Below are 17,339 nucleotides of genomic sequence, written 5' to 3' on the forward strand. Positions count from 1 at the left end.
GAACTCAAAAAGGTTGAAACCTCCAAGCTAGCTTAGATACCACAATAATAGAGATAGAAAAATCATGCTCAACCTAGCATGAAGAAAAAAGGTGATGCCTCACTGAGTAAAAAAACATACACTCAACATATGGAGGAAATCACATCCACAAAGGTCATAGAAGAAGAGGACAAATAAAAATAGAATCAAAGAAGGGACACAAAAGAGAAAACCCTATAAGAACATATAGGTTTATAGTAGGAACTTGACCAATCTGTCAAGAAATCAACATCATAAATGTCCACAATCTCTACAAGGCCCAAATCTACAAAGTGGAAGCAACAACTAGGAAGAGAAGAGTATAAAATATCTAAGGGGAAAACAATGAAGAAGAGATGAAGACTATCCTCATCATCATTATCATCTTCGAGCTTTAAAGATGAAGATCAACTATTTGACCAATATTTTCAAGAAGTAGAAGATCTTAAGACAATTCAAAATGAATTGGGAAAGTTGTTAGAACAAAATTTAGTGATGCCCTCAAGATTCGTGACAAGGGCTTCACCATCTCCACTGTAATATGAGTTGATTATTTTTAGCAGGCATTAATAGATTGGTCTTTTAGTGCAACAATGACCCCACTCTAACAAGTAATATTAGAGCTTAGTCACAAGTTTGAATCTTGAGACCCTTGAGTAAATCTAAGGGGGATATAGTTAGAAAAATGTTTAGCATTATCCTCATGATTTGTGAAAAGGGCTAATTTCTTCATGTACTATAAGTTGAGTGGTTGTATTGGGCATTAACATATCGATCTTTTGGTGCAATAGTAACCCTAGTCTAATAAAAGTATGATAGAAGAGTACAAGATTTGAGAAGCAATGATCTCAATCATTATAATCACTTTTTGAAGAAAATTTTAGTGGCCAATAAAGCTCACCTAAGATAGGAACAAGCACAAACCTTGATCAAAGAAAGGATATTAGTCACAAAAATACTTGGTGATGTATAATATGACACTACATAGATCTTATTGATCAAGTAGGGAACATAGTCAAGAATGGTCAAATTAGTGAGGAACTAGACTTGATTAGTAGAAAATACGGATAGGCTTGAAGCTCAATCAACTCATTGATCATCACTCACAAAAACTTGGAGAATCAAGAGATATTGCGGTTGAACTATCAAAGGATATCCCTCAATTCCTTTATAGGATATAAGAATGACAATTTTGTTTGATACATCTAAATGATACTCTAAGAATAGCTTATGAGGAACTACAAGTCACTCAAACATCATTTGATGTATCAACTAGTTCAGCTAGCATGTACACCAGTCAAATTCAAGAAAAGCTTCATCTTTTCAACCAGATTACTTTAGAACAACAAAAAAAGGAACTCCATACTATTTGAGCTACAATATTTCTTATTCCCAATAATAGGAAATATCGAAGGGGATGTTAAAAAGACATATGTGCTTCTATTCATAGGTCCCATGAACACTATTGAAGAACTAGAATAATGCCTCTCAATAATTACGAGTCTAACATTGACAAACCAAAGAACTAGAATAATGCTTCCCATTAATGACCCACCAAGTATACAAATATAGAATCAACATGTGGAGGAAATAAAATCTAGAAAGGTCATAGAAGAAAAGGACATAGAAAAAAGGAGTGTAAGAAGGGACACAAAAGAGAAACCCTACAAGAACATAGAGGTGTATAGCATGAAGCTATTATATAATCAACAAAAAAAATGTTCACAAGCTCTACAAGGCTTAAATCTACAAAGAAAAATCTAGAACTAGAAAGAGATGAGTCTAAACATAGTAATTGAAAAAGGAAAAATAAGAGATAAATAAAATCCTCATCATCATCTATCTTCTATCTAATACTTCAAAAAAATCCTCCTTATCATAATCTTCAAGCTATAAAGAAGAAGGAGAAATATTTGAGAAACATGGTCATGAAGAAGAGGATCTCGAGACAAGTAAAAATGAATGGACAAGTATACTAGAAGAGTGCATGATTTGAGAAGCACAGAGTTAAATCTTCATAATCACTTATTGAAGAAACTTGTAGCAGCTAAGAAATCTCACCTAAGGTAGGAACATGCACAAACTTTGATCATTGAAGAAAGGACATTAGTCATAGGAATAGTTGGTGATATGCATTATGTCACTAATACACATCTTATTGATCAATTAGGGAACATATTATAGTCAAGAATGCTAAAATTAGTGAGGCACCATGATCAGCCAACAAAAAATAGGATATTGAGAAGGTCAAGCAAATTATTGAGCATCGAAGATGAAAACTTGGAGAATTGAGAGATACTACAATCAAACCATCAAAGGATATCTCTCCAATCCTACACACAACATCAAACTCATAAAACTTTTTGATAGATCTAAATGATACTCTAAGAACAACTCATGAGTTTATACAAGTCACCCAAACATATTTTGATGCATCAACTAGTTTAGTTAGCATGCATACCAATTGAATTTACGAAAAGCTTCATTTGATCACCTGGGTTATTGTAGAACAACACAAAAGGAACTCCACACTCTTTGAGATACAAAATTCCCTATTCCTAACAATAGGAATTATCCAAGGATGTATTAAGGAGGCATATGTGCTACTATCCACGAGTCTTAGGAACACTGTCAACGAACTAGATCAATGCCTCCTAGTAATTACTAGTTTGGCAATGACACTCCAAAAAGTTCTAGACACATGGAATACATGGCTAGAATCCATAGAGGAAAGATACACTTTGTCATTGATGAGGGGAAGATAAAATATAAAAATTTAGAAAGAATGAAAAAGGCTAAAGGTAAAGGGAGACATAAAGGTCAGATAAGGAAGCATAAAAATTGAAGATCAATGGGGGAGATAAAGAGATAAATCCTAAAGAGGATGATCACAAAGGGGAGATAAAAAGAAAGAAGAAAACATAGAGAAATGATAATGATATGGGGAGTTGACTATAAGGATAGTTGGGAGAAGAAGTCAAGTCAGAGATACACCATAGATGGAGAAAAATAAATTAAAACATAGAAAATAGTGCTAAATGGGTAAGTTTATTTACCAGCAAAGATTCTATCGGTATCAAGATTAAAAAAGATCTGCTATATGTTTTTTCATCAATTCCAAATAGGGATATTGTTGACCAAACTGGTTATATTATAATAATGAAGAGCAATTTTATTGACCCCTTATCAAGGAGAAACACCAGATCTTTGTAACTCTAGTAGACATCTTCACTAGTTTGCTCAAGAGAATGAGACAAGGCAAAGATTATCATGCATTCAACATGAAGAGTTATTAGTATGACATGGTAGATTAGTAATGAAAAATATTTAAATTTGGTCTATATTTTGAGAAGAATGATGAAATAAAGAACAGACAAATAAATTGAGATGAAACCAAAAATAGACAGAAAACACTACTAGTATGGACCCTACATCATAGGTGTTAAGGGTTTCTCGTGAACTACTTAGTAGTTGGAATTGAAAATATGAATTTATTGGTTCAAGTGGGATAATCTTGTAAAGTTTCAAAATGCATAGATTAAAAGAGAGTCTTCACACATTCAAATGATTTGGTGTGTGTATTGAATGATGCTAAAGAAATAAAGAAAACTACTGTAAGCCAAAAAGAAGTGTGAAAAAAGAGGAAATAGAAGGAATGGTACCTTAATCTAGTTTGAAGGAAAAAGAGAATGAGAGACAAATGCTATTATGTATAGGATCAAGACATAAAGCTACATCTCACCCTAATTAGAACCTTGCACTATAGACATGGGTGAGAAAAGAAGAGAAAAATAAAGTGATACAAAAGGATATTACATAGTGTGCCCAAGAGATAAGTGGAGATTGAGATATCTCAAAAGGTACTCACTGAAGATCTATGAAGAAATAAGTGTTATATTTTTAGCTCGAATTTAATTGCTCTCTAACAATTGTAATAATGTTGTAAGCTCTTAACCGAGCATGCTTCAATAGTAAGTATATCTTAAATCCTTTAACAAGGTGTCTCTTACAAGAAGTACTAAATCCTGTAACCAGGTAGCCCTAGTCGATTGATTGTAATCCTAGTACATTATTGGAATATTTAACTGAATGTGTTCTTAGAAGAAACATGTTGTAGCTCTTTATTGGACAACCTTATATCTATACTAAAAGGCTAGCAGGTATATTATCCCCACTATAAATTTTACCCTCATTGATGGTTTCACATAAAAGATCTATGTATCCATTGATGAATGGTTTTGTGTGAGTTTACTTATTTCTATCTCACTGAATTTATAATCATGTTAGTACTCAAGTGGTTGTTAGTTAGTATACTTGGAGATGTAGAAGAATAACTGATTTTAGAGTCAGTACTAATTCACTGCTCCCACCCCTTTCAGTATCGGTTAGGACCAACAAGATCAATTTAATATTATATATAGTTCACATAAATAATCTACATATTAGTACTTAAAATGGAATAAGCTACAAAGTGGAAGACATGCATGGACAAAAGGTTAATAAAATTATTAGAGGATACCATATTATCTCAAGTAAGATTTTGAGCTGGATGGAACAAGTTACAAAATGGACTACATGGGTGGAGAAAAAACTTAAGAAAAATATTAAAGGATACCCTAATCTCAAATAATCATTTCTATATATCTTATGTATAATGATAATATGGATCTATATTTTGGTTAGGACGGGCTTTGTTGTAGTCAGTATTTATATATATTTTTGTATAGATTGTTACTTGTGGTACAATTTGTATTTATTAGTCATACTAGATATGGATTTCTTAATGATAAATAGTAATAAATATTATTTTTGAATAAAGTAATACAAAACATATCAGAAATCATAATATTATTTTTTTTCACAAATATTTTTGAAACATCAATTTAATATTATATAGTTTACATAAATAACTTACATATTAATATGCCTCTAGATGGAAAATTTAAGTTCCCCTAAGCATGATTCCAACTTTGAATCTACTGAAAGTGATGTTAAACCTGCCAAAAATTAGAGACTTCCTCAAGATACAAAGCCTATCCCCAGCCCCTTTAGCCCCTCTCATATTTCTAACACCCTTGAAGCTACCCTAACTAGAATGATACTCCTAAAGTTGGGGGTAAAAAAGGAAAGCATAGCCACAAACAGAGCCATAGTAAGGCTAGACTAGATAGGCTTGACCAGTCGATGAGGGATTTGGCATACAACCACATTGGTGGAATTCTCCACCAAAGTCATGCATTCTGTGCTCACCACCCTTTACTTTTTGTAGGTGAATAAAGATGAGAAGGAATTGCGCAAGGAAAGTGACACAACTCGGTCTATTTCTGGGTTCCTAGTGGAGGATTGGTTGAAGACCACCCTAGACAAACTAGTTAGGGTGGAGGGAGGGGGGGGGGGGGGGGGGGGGACGTGAATAAGGATGTGTTGAAGGAGAAGAACGATGAGGATCCTGGGAAGAAGGAGGGTAGATAGCCCTAGATCTGGTGTTTTTCTGTCTTATTTGTATGCTGTTGGTTACTTTGAATTGGTTACCCTATGAGGTTTTTCATTTTATTCTTATAATGATATGTGGGACTAACAACAACAATTTGTTTTAGTGTTGTTCATATATTTTTCAATTTTTTCTTATTGCTAATTTAAGGACTAATGGTACTATTATTTTAACTATGGACACTATATGCTTTTTGAAGTTTAAAGTTGGTATTGGTTAGATGACTAGGAGGTAACCTCTAGCTGACCTTTCAACCTTTTTGTACCTCAGGGTCAGCCCCCTGTCTTTTTGGTTGCTATCTAATACTTCAAAAACTTACATATTAATACTTCTTTAAGTGACTTATTATGTGTCTATATATAATTAAAAGATATATTAGAGTGTACATTATGTAAGATAATTTATTTTTTCAATAGGTCATGGACAAAAGCCTAGTTTTGTTCTTATCATTACTTGTTGAAATTAATTATTCAATCCAAGACCTCCTAGATGAGAGGCTCATGAAGTAGTGTTGTGTTGTAGGCTCTTGCCTCACATCATTGAAAATATTACAATGATATCTTGTATACAAATTTTAAACAAGATAACTTCAAATTTTGTTAACAAGGACACTTTTAATTTACAAGGTTGTAGTCATTAACTCACTTGAGAAATGAAGGTGGTAAACTTATGGATATGATAATGTTCAATTATATTTGAAAACAATTTCTAAGGCACCATTTAAACTCATTTTTACATTCCTTCACCTTTAAAGTGAAGGCAATCAACTTGTAGACAAGATACTCTACGAATGTAATTAAGAGAAAAAAATTACTTAGACATCATTACAATTTATTAATTTGTTCATCAAGTTGAAAAATAAAAGTGATCAATTAATGACTAAAATGAACTTGTTGATAAGATTTTATATATGTATTATATAAAGAAAATTAACTCTTACACATCCTCCATACATTCATTTACTTGAAAAACTAAGGCACCCAACTTGTAGATTAAAAAATATTTATACCCATTATTCAAACTCATTCATTCATCTTACCAACAAAAGTAAACAAGGAAAAATTCTCTTGCACGTTTTTAAAGTTTATTCATTGTATGTATTAATTCATTCAAGAAAATCATTACAATGAACTTCTAGATGAAATTTTAGCTATAACTAAATAAGGAAAATATCCTTCTCTATGAGGAGAAAGGCATGGCAGTCGTTCACTCTGAGCAGCCGAATTTATTGACTAATATATTGTTCGCTTGGATGTGGCTAAAACAAGACGACCTGTAATCCCTTTCTTAATCAGAAGTGAATAAAAGGTGAACTTATCCACTCACTTCAAAAATAAAGGTGAAAAAATTATTTCATACACATCATGTAGACTCATTCATTCATTTGATGGACAAGAGTATAGAAGAAAGGCGAGTCTCTTGCACATTATTAAAATTTATTCATTTATTTATCCACTTGAAAATCAATTGGAAGAACTCTGAATAGCCGATTCTATTGACTAATATACTGTTTGCTTGGATATGGTTCAAGGGAGACGAGCTGTAATCCATTTCTCAATCAGATGTGGGACACAGAAAAGTTATTTTTCTCCATTTCTTAATCAGAAGTGGGGAAACAAATTTACGTACTGTACTCGATCTCACAACAAGGAATGAATAAACTATGATCAAGTTATCCCAAAACAAATTTCGTCGAATTTGTTTTTCGCATGAATACTAAAATGTTTCAAAAACACACGAATTTCAATGAGTTGTCATAAAATTCTACGGCGCGACTGAACTGTCAATTCTAAGATTATTAAATCTTCAGAAAATTTAGCATGAATAGGTAAATGTATTCATGGGATGTGTAACAATTCACACTATAAATAGATCCCATGAACATTACTCTTTGTCACTGCCAATACAGCATATAGCATCAAGCAAGAAGCATTGTTTGTATTCTTCTATTTGGCTTATGCTCTTACACAGTTATGTTGTTTTTGTAGCAATATAGAACTAGCAGTTTTGTTTGTTGTTTTGTTGTTTTTGTTTTTGTATATTATAGCGCTAGCAATATCATTGGGCGGATTTTTCTTTTATTTCAATTTGAATACTCATAATTGAAGTTTATTGTTTGTGTGAATGCAGAAAGAAGATGGGTGAGTACAAATCAAGCGTGGCAGCCATACTGGTAATAATAATGTTTTTGGGATGCAATATTGGGCTTCCCATGGTGATGGGGGATCCAACATGCAGTCCAAAAGGGAACTTCTTCTGCAACACTGGGAGATGCTGCAGCATATATAACTGGTGTGGGAGCGGTGCGGCTTATTGTTCCAAAGGAAAGTGCCTTGCTCAGTGTTGGCCCGGCGTTACTGCAGTTACCACTTACACTCTCACTGGGAAAAACCTCACTTCAACTGACAAAAATTAAGGTTTCCATATATATCCATCTATACATATATACAAATAAAGATATATATACTGGCTCTTGACATAACCGAAAAGTGCCATGTATGCATCTCAGTGCTCAATGAATGGAGCACAGATGCTATATAAAAACTTCTAATGCTGTTTCTTCTTTTATCTACCATGTGTGTTTCATGTCAAATATAATGATATATATAGTTTTTAATACTTGTCCAGTCTGATTTCTTTGTAGTAACTGTAATCTAGACTCATCATGTTCAATGAGATTAGATTCTTAATAATAAATAGAATAACACAAAAATATTAGATTCTTAATGATAAATAGAATAATACAACAATTTAACTAATAGAACATCAGTAACATCATAAAGGACTCCTCATCTTCTATGAGATTTGAATCTTAATGATAGAACAACACAGCAAATTAACTATTAGAACACCTCACTATTGACAAATATATATAAATTATAAACAAAAATAATTAATTTAATTTGATAATTATCTCTTACTACCCATACCGAAATTGTCAATCCTAGATAGAGGATTAAACTGTTCAAAATTTATGCTACTCAATATTTAGAATTTAAAAATTCAATAATAGACAACAAAATGTCTCTGAATACAAACTGTCTTAAAACCTTCTGAATTAACTCCATAAAAATGAATGCCTCCTTCATTTACATTTATTGATCTTAGACATAAAAAGGCATTTACCTTACGTCACCATTTCAGTTCTTCTATGCCTCTTTCGTCACGGAAGTCGGCAGCAGCTTTGTTGAGTGGTGAAATGAAATCAGAAAGCATATAAACATGTTTTAATTCCACCTTAGTGACTGGGCATGCACATACGATTAGTGAAGGGGGATATGGCTGACGCTGGAATTTCTTTGAGGCCACTACAATTAAAGTCGACAGTAATCCCCTGATAATACAACTGGCCCGTAATAGATCCAAATTGCCCCTAGAAGGGGAATTCAAATTCAATTTGAATGTGAGCCCCATTAGTATTTGAGTAAATTTTAATAAAAATTATATTCATGAGTCAAATATTTTATTATGCTAAAACAATAATTTGATCGTCTTCAACTTCAAATGAATATTTGTTTAGAAATTAGAAGGGGTTTCTTGAGGATTTTGGCTTTGCTAGGGTTTCTTGGTTCATGCAAACTTGCAGTTTTCTTGTGTAAGGCTCTTTGTCTGAGCTTTCCTTCTGTAGTCTCCACTTGTCACATTGCATTTACTATGGGAGCTTTTAGGCTAGAATATAATGGCCCCAACCAACAGTGAACTAGTTGTTTCTAGTGTTCACATTGTTGTTTCGAATTGCCATGGCAGCACCTCAGAATAAACACCCTCGCAAGTTTGTCCTAAAGGTTTTTCACGAGGTAATACTGATATTATCCTTCCTTTATAAGAATTTGATGTTGCATGTGACTAGTTAGAACAACATACTTTGAAAGGATAATTTGTGGGTAGGACTCCTCTTGAAGCTATGCTTCAAGAATGGATTAACAAGTGTTGGACTCCTCATGGAGTCCACTTTGATGTTGTGCAAAACCTTACCAAAGGTTTTTTTCTTTAAATTTTGCTTTACTAACCCATCACAGGTAGATGCAATCTTTAACAATGGACCTTGGTCTGTGCATTTGTCCCTGCTTGTTTTTCAAAAATTGTTGCGAGACTTCATAGTCTCTAATGATAAAAAGCTTAGGCTTCTTATGTGGGTTGAGTTTCTAGGTTTACTCTTGCCATGCTAGCCTTTCATTAAGTCCATTGCCAAAACCCTTGGCAATGTTGTCACAAAGGAGCTTGAGAAATTTTTTAATGCTCGCCCATAGAGGCATGTTTGTGTTGAGGTTGATCTTTCCAAGGGTCTTAAGGATTCTATGGAAATCTAGATTGGGGCTCAAACCTTCTCTCAGAAGGTGCTCTATTTGAACCTCCCCAACACCTGTTATAGGTGCTAGTCCATGGAACACAAGATTAGGGATTGCCCTTTGGCTATGCCTAGGGTGAAGCCCACACCTTAAGAAGTGCCTACCAAGCTAGCCAAAGGGAAAAAAAGAAGAGAAAAACAAAGAATGGGTTACTGTTGGGTGCAAGGGCAAGGCTACCTTGAATCCCTTGCCCCCTAAATAGTCCTATGTAGCAGTCATTGCGACTCCTTCTCTCCCCATAGGAGTATCAATTCCTACCAATGTAGGGATGCAAGCGATTTGCATAGCACCTATTTCAGGAGTTTTGTAGATTTCAAACCCTCCTGGTACATAGGGGATTAAGGCGACCACCCGGGCTTCTTCCTTGATTGTGGTTTGTACCCCTCTTGCTACTTCTTCCATAGCACCACAAGTGACACAATGTTCTCGTAGTCTTCCTAGACATGCAAAGATACCAAAGGTGAAACAACAGGCTATAAGTACAAAGGATTTTCCTTCTAACTTTGACCAGGTTTCTACCTTCTTGTGGAATAGCTACTCCTATCTTGAGGACAAGGATGATATGAAAGAATTTTCATGAATTTTTTTTATCATGGAATGTTAAAGGTCTCATAGACCTCTCTAGAAAGTACTATGTCTGGGATACCCGTCATAGACTTGGTAAGTTAGATTTTCTCTATCTACAAGAAGTTAATATTTTTGGTTTCATGCTCTCTTCTGCATGCCACATCATTTGGCAGGATGGAGTTATGTTTTCCTCTCAGCATGAAGTTGGCCAAGGTGGTGTAGTTACTCTCTTGTCACCTCGTCTTCATTCTGCTATTATTTTGCACGGTTCTGACCCCACGCATAGAATTATTTGGCTTTTGCTTTCCATTAACAATAATTCTTTTGGAGTGATTAATGTTTATGCTTCCAATAATGCTATGGAAAGATCCCAGATATAGGGCTGGTTGGCTAACAACTTGCCTCCAGCAACTTGGGTTATGTGTGGTGACTTCAATATGAGTGAGGTGGCCTTTGACAAAGATGACATTCTGCCATTTCGCTGGACAGCTAGGGAAAGGGAATCCTAGTACTACATGCACAATAAATTGGGCCTTTTCAATCCCAATATTAACCACCACCAGGATAGTGGGGTTTGGCACACTTGGTCCAACTTTTGAGCTATCTCTGACTAAATATTAAAGTGTCTAGATTATGTCATGATTACTGCACAATATTTTTTCTCTTTTTCTAAGGATCAAGATTTACCTATCATTCCCCTACTAGATGTGACATTATCTGACCGTTATCCCATTTATTTTATCATTTCATGGTAAATAGCTATCCCAAAAGTTGCCAAGTCTCAGTTCTTTGTCAACTCATTTGTGCTAATGCATGCTTCCACCACTACACATATCCTACATGTCTAGAATTTGGAGCCACATTCGCATTTTCAAAAGGGATGGATTTAATGGTGGAATGATGCCATTTCTAGAATTACTCATTTTTTGTGCATCTATGGGCACTAGTTGGCAGTTTTCAGAAAACGGTCATATGAAGCCAACACTTTTGCACTCAAAGAAGCCTCCAAGGCTCTCACCATTAATCCATTTGATGTGGATTTGCAAATTTAGTTGGCCAAACTTCACCATGATAAAAAAATCTACTGATAACTATGTTGCTCGAGAAGCCCAAACCAAAGCCTGTCTCCATTGGCTGGAGGTTGGCAATAAAGCTTTGAAGGAGTTCTTTAGGCTCTTTGTGCCTATCATATCAATGTTGGGATTAAAAACATCAAACAAGGAACTATTTTTCTTTCTAGTCTCCTTGACATCCTATAAGAATTTGTTCATCACTATGAGAATGTTTTTACTTTGTAGGAAAATTTGGTTGCTTAGAAGGAAGCTCTCAGAAAGTGTACGTCGATTATAACAAATCACCTAACAATTGAGGAATGCGCTTTCTATGAGAAACTTCTTTCCCTCTAACACCTTAAAGAGGTAGTCTACTTCATGGCTGATGAAAAATCTCTTGGGTGTGATGGGTTTCCTTGTGAATTTTACAAACACCTCTGGGAGCATATAGGTCCTAATTTGCACAAAGTTTATCTTGAAGCCTATCATCCTAAAAGATTAGGAGCCATTATAAATAAAAGAAATATCAAATTCATACCTAAAACCGATGATCCAAAGGAAATTTTCAATTGGAGGTCCATTACCCTTCTAAATGTGTCTTATAAGATTAATGTCAAGGCACTCTCTCAAAATCTGGCACATGTTTCCTTTAATTATGCACCCTAATCAAACTAGCTTTATTAAGTCTAGATACATTCTCAACAACATTATTGTTGTCTGGGAAGGCATGGACTGGGCTTGCAAGTCCAACCAAAAGACCATCTTTGTAAAGATTGATTTTGCTAAAGCTTATGATCACATTGCCCTTTATTTCGGCTATGCTCTAAGCTTTGGGTTTTGGTACCAATATTTTACAGTCTGTGGAGATGCTCATTGGCGATGCTAATGCTTGTATTACCATCAATAATTTGCAATAAGAGGTTTTTGGCCTTCTTCCCTCCATCAGGCAAGGTTGTCCTCTGGCTCTAGTACTTTATGTCCTTGTTGCTAAAGGTTTTGGCTATTTTCTAGCTCATTCTGTGTCTTCTAGACTGGTTTGTGGCATTTCCTTGCCAAATCATCTTTTCTGTTAGTCAATGGCCACTTTTTAGATGATTCCTTTCTCACTCTTTTAGAGGACAAAGAAAACATAAAAAATTCTTTAAGTTGCCTAGACACCTTTTGTCAAGCCTCTCGATCTACCATTCAATGGCATAAAATGGTTTGCTTCTGCTAGTCATTCTTGCTAGCTCCACCTTGGCTCAACCAGTTTGAATGGAAATGGGTTATGCATGGGGAGATTTTCCACTTTCTAGGCATTCCTTTTGCTTTCCAAGCTTTGCTTGTTGAACTTTGGAATGTTGTGCTCACCAAGATCACCAATAATCTTGATTATTGGATTACAAAGCTGGTCTCCCTTATTGGAAAATTCTAGATTTACTCAAAGGTTCTTGCAGCTACTCATGTTTATTACTCTTCTTGTTTGGATCCCTTCGAAGCTTCTTATTAGAAATTGGAAAGATTGCTAAGGGACTTTTTTTGGGCTTTTGTTTCAGATCATCATGGCTTTCATAGAGTTTCCTACAATTTTTGTTGTCTCCCAAAAGAATCTAGTGGTCTTGGCCTCCTTTCCACTTAGAAACAAGGCCTGGCACTACTAAATGGATTATTCATGCTATCACTAGAGATGAAGCCTGGAAGATTTTGGTTTGACATTGCATATCTTCTAGCTTTCCTGTCAATAGGCTTCCCTGGAAGGGGATTAGTTTCTACACCCTTCTCATCATGTGTGAGCTAGTGACCATATAGGGCTCATTTGTCATCAAGAGCATATGGAAAGCATAGGAAGCTATTAAGCCTTGCCTTCAATGGGCTAGGGATGAGTTCTACAATGGCCTTTCCTTAAATCAATAGAACATTTAGTGGTCTCCCTTGTTTTCCATTCAGTGTAGTCCCCTTGCCAAGACTCGAGGTGTTAGTGCTCTATGTTTTTTCAAACGGGGCATCAAAACTCCCAAGGACCTCTTCTCGAGGGTTTCCATGAGTTTTAGGTCCTAGGAAGATATGCAAGTATAGTACCACCTTATCCATTCAGATCAGAAAATTTTTGACCTATTTCTTTCTTCAACTCCAATTCACTTAATTCACAAAGAGGGTATTTAGTCTGTTCGGCCTTGGTGACATGATTGGAAGTGGTATTCTGCCACTCTATTTTCCAATTATAAGCCAAGTCTGGGATATTGATGGCTTTTGCCCCATCTTTCGATGGTGGACATGGTCAACTAGAGATGGTATTTGCAATCTTCTCTTTCTCAATGGAGAAAATACTTTGATACCATTTGAAGTGCTATAACACAACCCAATATTGCCCATTTTTCTTGGCGCCTTGCCTTCCAAGGTCTTCCCTTGGGGTCTTAGCTCAAACTTATTGGGGTTCTAGATTCTAGATGCCCTTTTTGTGGAAAACTAGAGCCTTTCTTGCATATCTTCTAGTTTTGTAGGCATGCCCAAAATTATTGGCACTGGATTCATGATTTTTTCAAGCCATTTAGGTCTGAACCATTTTCTTGGCACATGATTTTGTTGGGTGATTCACCCAAAATACCTCAAAAATTCACCTAGATTTGGCATACATTTAGGATGGAAATTTTTTTTACTTTGTGGAAAGATAGGAATGTTGTTCTTTTCACACACAACTTTTTGGATATTAATATTGTAATGTATACTAAGGCATGCATTTGTAATAATGTAATTATGTAGATTTAGGTGAAAGCTAAAAAAGTTGCCCTTGAGGTAGCTCATATGCAAGGGTTGCTCAACCACTGGGGTAATGCCCCCTATACTATTGCTAGATTTCCTCCTGATGCCTTGGCAGAAACCTCGATGCCTCATGGCCACCATTTGCAGTGTCATTCCTTAGGTCCCCACTCGCACACCTCGCACTCCTAGGCTTCCTGCCACCACTCTCCCAGTGGTGGCAATGGTGGATAGAGGAGCCGCTCAACTTCCTTGCCTCATGGTGGTTCTTGTTGGTCCTTGGCTCCTCCTCTTGGTGCTTGTCAAACTTTTTTGGGAAATGGCCTTGCCTAGATCTGGTGATTTCTCCTATGTAGCAAGAGTTCAAAGATGTAGAGGTTGTCACTAATCCTCCTATTGCTACCACTCAAGATGGTTGGACTATTCCTAGCCTACCCCCCAATCCTAAAGATGATTCTGGCTTCCATGACAAAGATGAACCACCACCCTTAGCTAGCACTACTTTGGCTGCCTGAGGTTGCCTTATATATGTTTTTGTTTTTTTGTTTTTTTATGAATAATGTATGTTTCTCTCTATGGCTATGTGTTTTTACTCTGGCTATGACCATGTGAACTCATTCGTGGGGTGATCTTGTATCCCCCAACCTTTTTTTGTGATTTTTATTCTTAGTATATTTTTATTAATAGAAAAGGACTATTCATAAAAAAAAAGAAAATTTGTTTACCTAAATTATTTATACATTGTTTAAAAAATAGAAATTTAAATCATTAAAGTTGATTAATATTTTTATCATATTATTAAATAGGTTATTTCTATTTGATTATAATTAAAATTACACTATTTAAAACAAAATGAATGATGATATATAATAACTCTATTTGAGCTCTACAAGTAATGCTTCGATAGTAGAATGAAAATGTAAATGTGAAAAATTACAAAGTGTTTAAAACAATGCCTATAGAGATAAAATGATCATAACCATCCTCTTATCCTATACATCAATGAAGTCGAGATTAAGGTCCACAATGGATAATTCTTCCTTTGTTTTGGCTCCTTGTTAATTATTATTTTTGGTTAGTAAAATGTAAAGAGCTTGTTTTGAAAATCACTTTGAAGAAGTAGGCCATCTAAAGTCTCCATTAGAACTCAAACTACTAGATCCATCTCGAAGGAAGGGAACCTCATTATTTGTAGGCCAATAAGAATATGAGTTTCAATGTCATGGAAAAGATAAGAGACAACACTAAAATACCCTTCCCCTACTAGAGGGTCCTCAATGGGCCTAGGGAGATGGTTTACATGAGTGACACATGGAGGATTTATGGAAACACTAGTAACCACTCCATTGATCATGAGGAGGAGACAACTCATTAGAAATATAAATATCTGATGGCACATTGGCAATAGTACAAGGGGCATTTTTTAAATGCTGAAAGAACTCTTGCAACTGGATCACTTTTTAATCTTGCACCTAAGTCTTCTTGATGACATTATTACATATGCATTCTTAATCTTATAAAGAAACATTAATATAGATAAATTTGTAAGTAAATGAGACTACATATATATCTTTTCATAGAGTGAAGAGAATTTTTATCTTGGTAATATGATAAATGAAGAGAAGTCCAAACTAATCTCCTAAAAATATTTGATCCTGAGAGAAGGGTTTTTGCATGAAGGGATAAAAAAGGTCATGAATCTATATACAAAATCACTAGGATCTTTTGCAATACTAGAAAATATTAATAAAATTCTTTGGTTGCATGTTAGGCCTCAAAAGCATTGAGGGGGGGCAGTGGAGGTGAATCAATGTAGATAAGAATCTAAAATAGATTAAAAAAACCTTAAACAATAAATAACATGCAAAATAAAATATCACAAATATGCAAAACATGTAACGTAACCACACATAAAAATAACTTGACATATATATTATCCATGCAAACCCTAGTTGGAGGGTGAAAACAACATGTGGGATAATGCCCAAAATATTTCATTAGAAGATTCATGAAAATTTCCCTTTTGTGAGCATATACAACATGTCCTACAAGTTATACCCACTTAGGGAAATCTTTATCTTGGTTAAAATCTAGAATCAAAGTTATGTTAGTAACAACCCATTAAGGTGTTTTGAACTCCTTCTAAGAGTCATGTAGTTAGAGGAATTAGAATCAGGATCCTATTAGGAATATTTCTCACCCTATAAAAATTCATCTTCTAGCATCATTTAACTCGCAAGACTATTAGAGGTTTTCTTCAAATGGACCTAAGATAAATATGATTTAACTATGAAACTTCATGTCTACCTAATCTACTTTAGCACCCATGAATGATCAACTTCTACATCAAAAAATATATATTATAATCACACCTTGAAACAATCATTTATAACATGACTTCATCCCTATTTAATATCACCTTCATGATAGTTTTGATAACACATATTTTCACTGCCTTAATGAGGTCAGTCTTCGACTCAAATCCTTCTAGTGACCATGTGAAAATCTAGAGTAGAAATCTATAATGTTGGCCCTAATCATAAAAAAAAAATTCAAAGAAATTACAACCATATGATTGACAAGGTAATTAATCAAATAAAATTGTTCTTGCATTTCATATTCTTACTTATAGTTTCTCATTAATGCATTATAACTTTGTCAAATCAATACCACAATCTGTGCAATTATAGACACATGGATATATACACTAGTAGATTGAAATTTCATGACCACACACCTTAGCTCAATTTCAATGTCTTGATTCCAATCATTGAATTGAATCATCATTAATTTTCTTAATAAATATATGCAATTTCCAATGTTACCCTTCAAATTTATTAGTAAACTCGATCTAAATTCATAGATAAAACATGTGCAAGTATTGAAAATAGATTAATAGGGTCCTATAACCTTTACATAGAAAATCTACATCAAATACTAATAATCACCCCTTTGTAATTGATGGAAAACTTTGGAAAATTTACTAAGTGTCACAAAGTGTCTATTTTACAAAAAAAGGTAGAGTAAAAATTTCATATTACATATTCATATATAGAATATACATAACATTCACTATCCCACACATATCACTATGCTCCTATGACCAGTCCTCCATGAGGAAATTTT

At 34.6% G+C, this 17,339-nt stretch overlaps 1 long non-coding RNA gene across 1 annotated transcript; it reads left to right on the top strand.

Annotated features, from left to right (window-relative positions):
- The first annotated feature begins 7,233 nt into the window (after positions 1 to 7,233).
- LOC149555455 (uncharacterized) lies at positions 7,234 to 8,126 on the top strand. Its single transcript, XR_016365307.1, has 2 exons — positions 7,234 to 7,479; positions 7,640 to 8,126. It is a non-coding gene; the product is annotated as an uncharacterized LOC149555455 (long non-coding RNA).
- Positions 8,127 to 17,339: the final 9,213 nt, after the last annotated feature.

Source organism: Cupressus sempervirens, chromosome 5 (assembly GCF_028749045.1).
Source record: "Cupressus sempervirens isolate cs-2001-9-10 chromosome 5, ASM2874904v1, whole genome shotgun sequence".
In the NCBI taxonomy this organism is placed as follows: Eukaryota; Viridiplantae; Streptophyta; class Pinopsida; order Cupressales; family Cupressaceae; genus Cupressus; species Cupressus sempervirens.